We start from the raw sequence: 6,603 nt of genomic DNA, 5'->3' as shown, positions 1-6,603 counted from the left end.
GTTCTTTATTTAACAGTGTTGTTGCTTGAACTCCTCTTGCATATTCCTCTGCCTTTGTGACCTTACACCATTTCTCGTGCTTCCTTTGTTTTCCATCTACCCATCCACAGTCAGCGATGAACATCTCTCAGCTTTTGAGATTTCCATCTGCTGTACGTATCTCCATGCCACAATCACATGCCTTCAACTGTCCATTAAGGTATTTTTCCAATATTTAATTAGCAATAAATTAATGCATCCCTGCTTCAAATTAACCATGAGGGAATGGCACAGGTCACTAACAATGTGTACAGGAATAAAACCAATCTGTCCTGCCAATTAAATCTCATTTTGAGAGTCAGGGCTAGTACAATTGGTTATTAAAAACAATAACAAAATAATCATTATCTGTAATTCAAAGGTGGAAACTGAACAAGTAGAATATAAACAGGAAATTATTTATTCAAAACTCAACTTTAACATGTACACAGTTAACAACTCTGAAATCCATTATAATTGCTTGGTTCGAGTCCCTCATTTAAAATGCCAAATTAGTTCCATAAGTCGTCCTGACAATCATTGTTCATTTACAATGCTATTGGCCGTGAAATGACTGCCGCAGCATTAAAAGGTCTTGTCTACTCACATGATAACAAAATACTTCGAATACATAAATTACGGCCGATCCAAAGACACAGATATGAACCATAGGATATTGATTTGGTAACATGATTTATCAGAACATAAGGTTGAAATTGTCAGTGACGGACAGAAATTGAGAAAGAGTAAAGCCAGGACTGGTACTTCATAATCACCAATGAGATGCAGCAATCTTGAAATTAAATGGAAACAAACGAGTCTTAAACATGCTAGTATCATTTTCTGAAAACAATACTGTTGGTTCGGGATATTTTGGATCTATCTTTATACTCAAAGTTTTACAATATTTAAGCAATTGAGAGGAAATTCATGCAATTCCTCCACTAAATGATCAAATGTTAAAGTCTGAAGTTATTTTCCTCAATGGTTGGTTTAGATTTTTATTAAAATTAAGCAGTGATCTGTTCTCATCATGGAACAGAATGATTCTGCGCCAGAGTTCACGATTTTTGGTGCGACTACTTTAATTCCTTTCGTCCGTTCCTTCATTTATCCAACATGTAGGGGTGGGAGGGGTGAAACTGGTCTTTGGCAGTCGCATGGAAATATAGGGAAATTGACACCAAGTCTATCCTGATATCAAATGGTCAGAATCTCAGGAGAATTATTTTTGTTTAAAACAAAACTGTAATGACGTCTTCCACCACATTAAACTGATTTCAATGAAATAAGAATTGCTTTCATGTAAGCATGAAAGTGATTAGTTCGAAATTGACAATAGGACAATCATGACCTGTAAAAAAACACAGTGAGTGGGGAAATAATATTTCATTTCATAATCACTGATGGTTCTTTACACTTAAAAGATATCACCAAAATGACCAAAATGCATTTCAAATTCAAAACACTCCTGGATCTCAACTCGAGGCTACAAAACACAAAAATTCAGTAACCATCGAGCAAATGTGTATTCAAACCAAATCACAAAGGGTTCACTTTTCTGCAAGATGCAAGGAATCACAGCTGAGTCAGTCTCTCTTTCTCTCTCTCTCTCTCCCTCCCGCTCACACGCACACATGAACATTTTCCAACCCCCTCATATCTCAGTTTTCAGATTTTGTTTATTCCTTGCTTGTAAGGCCCATGAGGCACTCACATTCGAGTACAGTCGAACTTAGGTAGTTTAGCCGCATAAATCTTGGCTGTGAAACATAGCTGCTTAACCACGTTGGAATAATCAAAATACTTCACAGCCGTTCCATTTGCAATTTTAACAACATTTTCAAAGCAAGTAGTTCGTGCCCCTACATTAGTCTGCAACCCCGGGGAAATTCAATGGAGTCCTGAATAGATACCCAATGTGTCCCGTATGCCAAATCGAGGGAAACCTCGCCATCCTGAAGTAAGCAACTATAATTACTACAGATTTTCACGAGCCAATTAAAAATAATGTTGGGCACTTGAATGGATCGGGGCATCTTGAAGTTCGCTGCGGACCTCAGAGTGAATCTGGGGCTTATCAAACATTTCATAACCCTGGTGAAACAAACTCTTTATTATTAATTTTGGAAACCTTAAGATGCTTTCAACAGCACTTTTCATCCGCACGCTCGGGCCCTGTTGTGTAATCACATGAGAATATTGCGGCAGTGGAGCGAAAATTGTATCAGCATTACCAACAGCACTTTGTTTTGTCCCTGGCCGAATTTCAATTGTTTTTTTTGGGCGAGACCAAAGCAACAATCTTTATGTCATGTCTACAACAATATTGGCCGGTGACCTGGTAGGACAATGGTATCTCCTACCTTATTCCTGTGAGATACGGATTTACTTTGGTGCTTCAGGGTCTTTATGGACAGAATCAGAGGACCCGGACTGCCCTTTGGAACAGGACAGAGCGAATAAGGGGCAGTCCTTCCACCTGCCGTTTGAAAATAACCAACGCCATCGGATCCTCAGTAGTCGTGGCATGAGCCTATAACCTGCGAAAGAGAACGAATAAAACCACACAAAGACAAACTGGCGTGGGCGCAGCTGTCAATTCTCCTGTAATATTCCTGCAATTACCTCTCCATCTTGTCCATACGAAGGCAAGTGCAAATTCAGCTTGGCTGCCAATTCCAACAGCTTTCCGTTGCGCAACTTTTGTGAAACCCATTCTTCCATTCCAGGAAATTCTTAGCGACTGAAAGGGACAGTAGATCACAAAGCACTGTTTAAGCCAACCGAATTCAACACCCGGAATAACAGACACCAACACCTACCACTCGCCATATTTTAGTCCAACAAACACAAATTTAAATTCTGAATTACAGAATCAATCCCGACAACCGCCTTCAATTTGGAATATATTTTAAGAAGGTTGTGTCGAAACTAACGTTTCGTCATTTTGAAGGCAGACGTGAGTTGTGTTTCCACCTGTATGCAACTGGTCATACTACCTGGCTTTAAACAAAATAAAATGCATTTAAGCACTACAGTTGGAACACGAACAAAATAGAAAGAGGAATTTAGAAAAACTGCACTGTTGCAAAACTTAAACGACCCGATACAGTAACAAGTGCTAATTAATTGTTCCAAATCAGTAGCATTCCATGAACAGAATTCTTGTAAAAAGGTTAAATTCAAACAAATTCTTGCAGGCAGGAGGAACAATATCCAGATAAATACTTCAGAAGAAAGTCAGAGGAATTCTTCAAAGAAGCTTGCGACTCCTATGTACTCAACATCTTGTGACTGCTAGAACTAAACCAAACTACAAAAAGCCTGAACCATGAGACCTGACCACACCTCTTCAATTATTAAATTATACTCTCCGCGGCACCTTTGCCTTTAAGAACTCTCAAACAAAACAGGGACAAAACTAGCTTTTTAAATTGGTAGACTCATTACACGAGCTTGGGAAGAATACATAGAGGCCCCTGCAGAAATGTTCACATCATCTACAGCTGCGGATAAGTTTCCAAGTGACTGGGGGGTGGCTAATATTTTGTCTTTATTGAAGAAAAGTGCAAAGGAGAAGCTTGGGAACTATAGATCGATGAGTTTGACAAGAGTGATGGGTATGTTATTGGAGGGGATGTGGAGAGATAGAATTTATACATATTTCTAGTAGCAAGTACATATTATGGATGGTAAGCATGGCCTTGTACGTCGGAAATCGTGACTCACAACTTTAATTGAATTGTTTAAGGACGGAAGCCAAAAGATAGATGAAGACAGAATGCTGCACATTATTTACATGCACGTTAGAAAACGTTTTGTCAAGATGGAATTCAATTAGAAAAATGCCAGATATTGCATTTAGCTAAAAGGAAGACCGGCTGGATTGAAAGATAATTGCAGGGACCTGGGTGTTTTGTCAAACAGAAAGACCTGGGGCTTCTTTCACATCGTTCTTTGAAAGTTGCATCACAAGGAGTCTGGGTGATTAATAACGGTATAATCACGTTTGTCTGCCGTGCTCATGCCATTGAGTATGGGAGTGGGATTTCATTTTGTGGTTGTACACGACCTTAGTAATGCCACGTTTGGGGTATTGTGCGTGTGGTCGCTCTGTTATTTGAAGGATATTATTTAATTGGAAAGGATTCAGAAAATATTCACTAGGCTGTTACTGGGACTGAAGGGTTTTAAGTTACCACAGGCTGGATAGTCTGATATTTTTATCAATGGCCGGTAGACGATTGAGTGGTGGCAATTTAGAGGCTTATAACATCGTGAGACGTACAGATATGTTGAATAGCAAAGGCATTTTCTCTCGGGTGGGGGAATTGAAAACTAGGGGGCATGTATTTAAGGTGACAGGAGAAATGCTGTACAGGGACATGAGGGGCAATGTTTTGATATAGAGGGTGGTAGCATATGGACTGGTCTGCCAGAGGAAATGGAAAAGATAGGCAGATTTAAATCATTAAAAAGACGTTTAGACAGCTTCATGAATAGGAAAGGTTCAAAGACACGTGGGCCGAGCAGATCCAAGTCGTTTTAATTTTGTTTATGACTATTGCCAGGGTAGATGTGTTGGATCGAAGTCTCTGTTTTTCTGCTGTATGACTCTGAGAACCTGTGTCGCTGATACAGTGGGGATTCTAAAATATGAACAAGAAGTGAGTTCCGAGGTGAATTAAATTAATTCATTCATCATCAAGCATTTAGTTTCAGTGTTTTATGAGGGAGATCACAACTAGAATAATATCGTGATTTTTCACCACATTTTCGCCCAAATCCTTTCCAGGCAGGATTAGTTTATAATAATCAGTTTCTATCTGTTGAGCTGTTCTGATATGCATATTCAATATTTCAGCACACATTTAAAAATCCTGCTCGTGACAACTTCAATATTCAGGTGCAGCCAACGGCATCGTGGTATTTTTGCTGGATAGATAAGCTGCAGGACGACACAATGCTGCGTGGATCCGGGGTTTGAATCCTTGCGCATCAGATTATGGAATTTAAACACAGTTAGAAAAATGTCTGAAATTAAGAGACTAATAACGAACATGAATCTATTGACAATTGTCAGGTAAAATCTCATCTGATTCATCGATGTTCTTAAGGGAAATAATTTACTATCCTTACCTAGTCCGGCCTACATGTGACTCCAGACCCACAGCAAGGTGGTTGACTCCTAATTGTCGTCTAGGAAATATTTGCTAGCATAGCCAGCGATACCCTCATTTAACAACTGAATAAAGAAAGAATATAGTCTGTTAGTACAGCATTCTATCACCGGAGGATTCTTCACCAACGTGAAGTATGAAACTCAAGTGGAATCGTATTGAGTTTTGCAACGTAATGCTAAATATTAATTCAGAATCATAGCTGTCTGAAGAATGAATGCATGTTCATTATACTAAGATCAAATGACACATATGAAAAAAGTTTTAAGAGAAAATTAATTCTCTCGAATAGAGCTAACGGACCTGAAGAGCAAATATACTTTGCAGCTGCAAGATCAGTCTTATCAGACCAGGATTGTTCTCATACTACACGACCAGGCGAAAAACCTTCCAGTAAAAATTGTTTTGTTACAAAATGGCTTCTACCTGTTACTTATCAATTTTGATCATTTCTTCAACACAGTGCGTTCATTCAGTCAGTCAATCAATCTGTAAGTGAATGGGTCAATTCAGTCAGTCGGGCAGTCAGAGTGTCCATTTACTTCGTGAATGCAGTCAGTCAGTTAATCAGTTATTGCATTCACTCAATAAGCCAATCACTGCGATCATTCTGTCAGTCAATGCATCCATTCTGTTGATCGCTCAGAGTGTACATTAAGTTAGTGAGTCAGTTCAGTCAGTCAGTGTGTTGGTTCAGCAATTTCTTGAAACAGTATGTCCAGTCAGTCTGTCAGTGTGTGCAGTCAGTCATTCAGTGTGACCATTCAGTCAGTATGTACATTCAGTCCGGCACTTAGTTAGTGAGTCCGTTAAGTGTGTCAGTCAGTAAGTGCATCCATTCAGTCAGTCAGAGCGTGCGTTCACTCAGTCAATGCGACCATTCCGTCAGTCACTCAACAGTACCTCTATTTAGTCAGTGAGTGGGTTCATTCTGTCAGTCAGTAATACAGAGCGTCCATTTACACAATCAGTGCATCCATTGTGTTAGTTAGTCAGTGCGCCCATTCAGCCAGTCAATCAGTTAGTGCATTCATTTAATAAGCCAAACATTGTGATCATTCAGTTAATCACTGCATCTAGACAGGCAGTTAGTCAGTAAGAGTGTGCATTCATTCAGTGCTTCCATTCACTCAGTCAATGAGACAATGTGTCCAGTTAGGCCACCAGTGCGTGCAGTCAGTGCGTCAATTCAGTCATTCAGTCAGTTAGTGCGTTCATTCAATAAGCTAATCAGTGCGATCATTCAACCAGTCACTGCGTTCACTCAGTCAGTCAGCCGTTCAGATCGTTTGTTCACTGAGTGCGTCCATTCATTCAATCAATCAGTCAGGGCATCTCGTCATCATTCAGACCATCAGTGCGTCCAGGCAGTTAATACGACTGTCAGTCCTTTAATTTAGTC

The sequence above is a fragment of the Chiloscyllium plagiosum genome, chromosome 49 (assembly GCF_004010195.1).
Source record: "Chiloscyllium plagiosum isolate BGI_BamShark_2017 chromosome 49, ASM401019v2, whole genome shotgun sequence".
Classification (NCBI taxonomy): Eukaryota; Metazoa; Chordata; class Chondrichthyes; order Orectolobiformes; family Hemiscylliidae; genus Chiloscyllium; species Chiloscyllium plagiosum.
The sequence above is the reverse complement of the archived record's forward strand: the minus strand, read 5'-3'. Positions refer to the sequence as shown.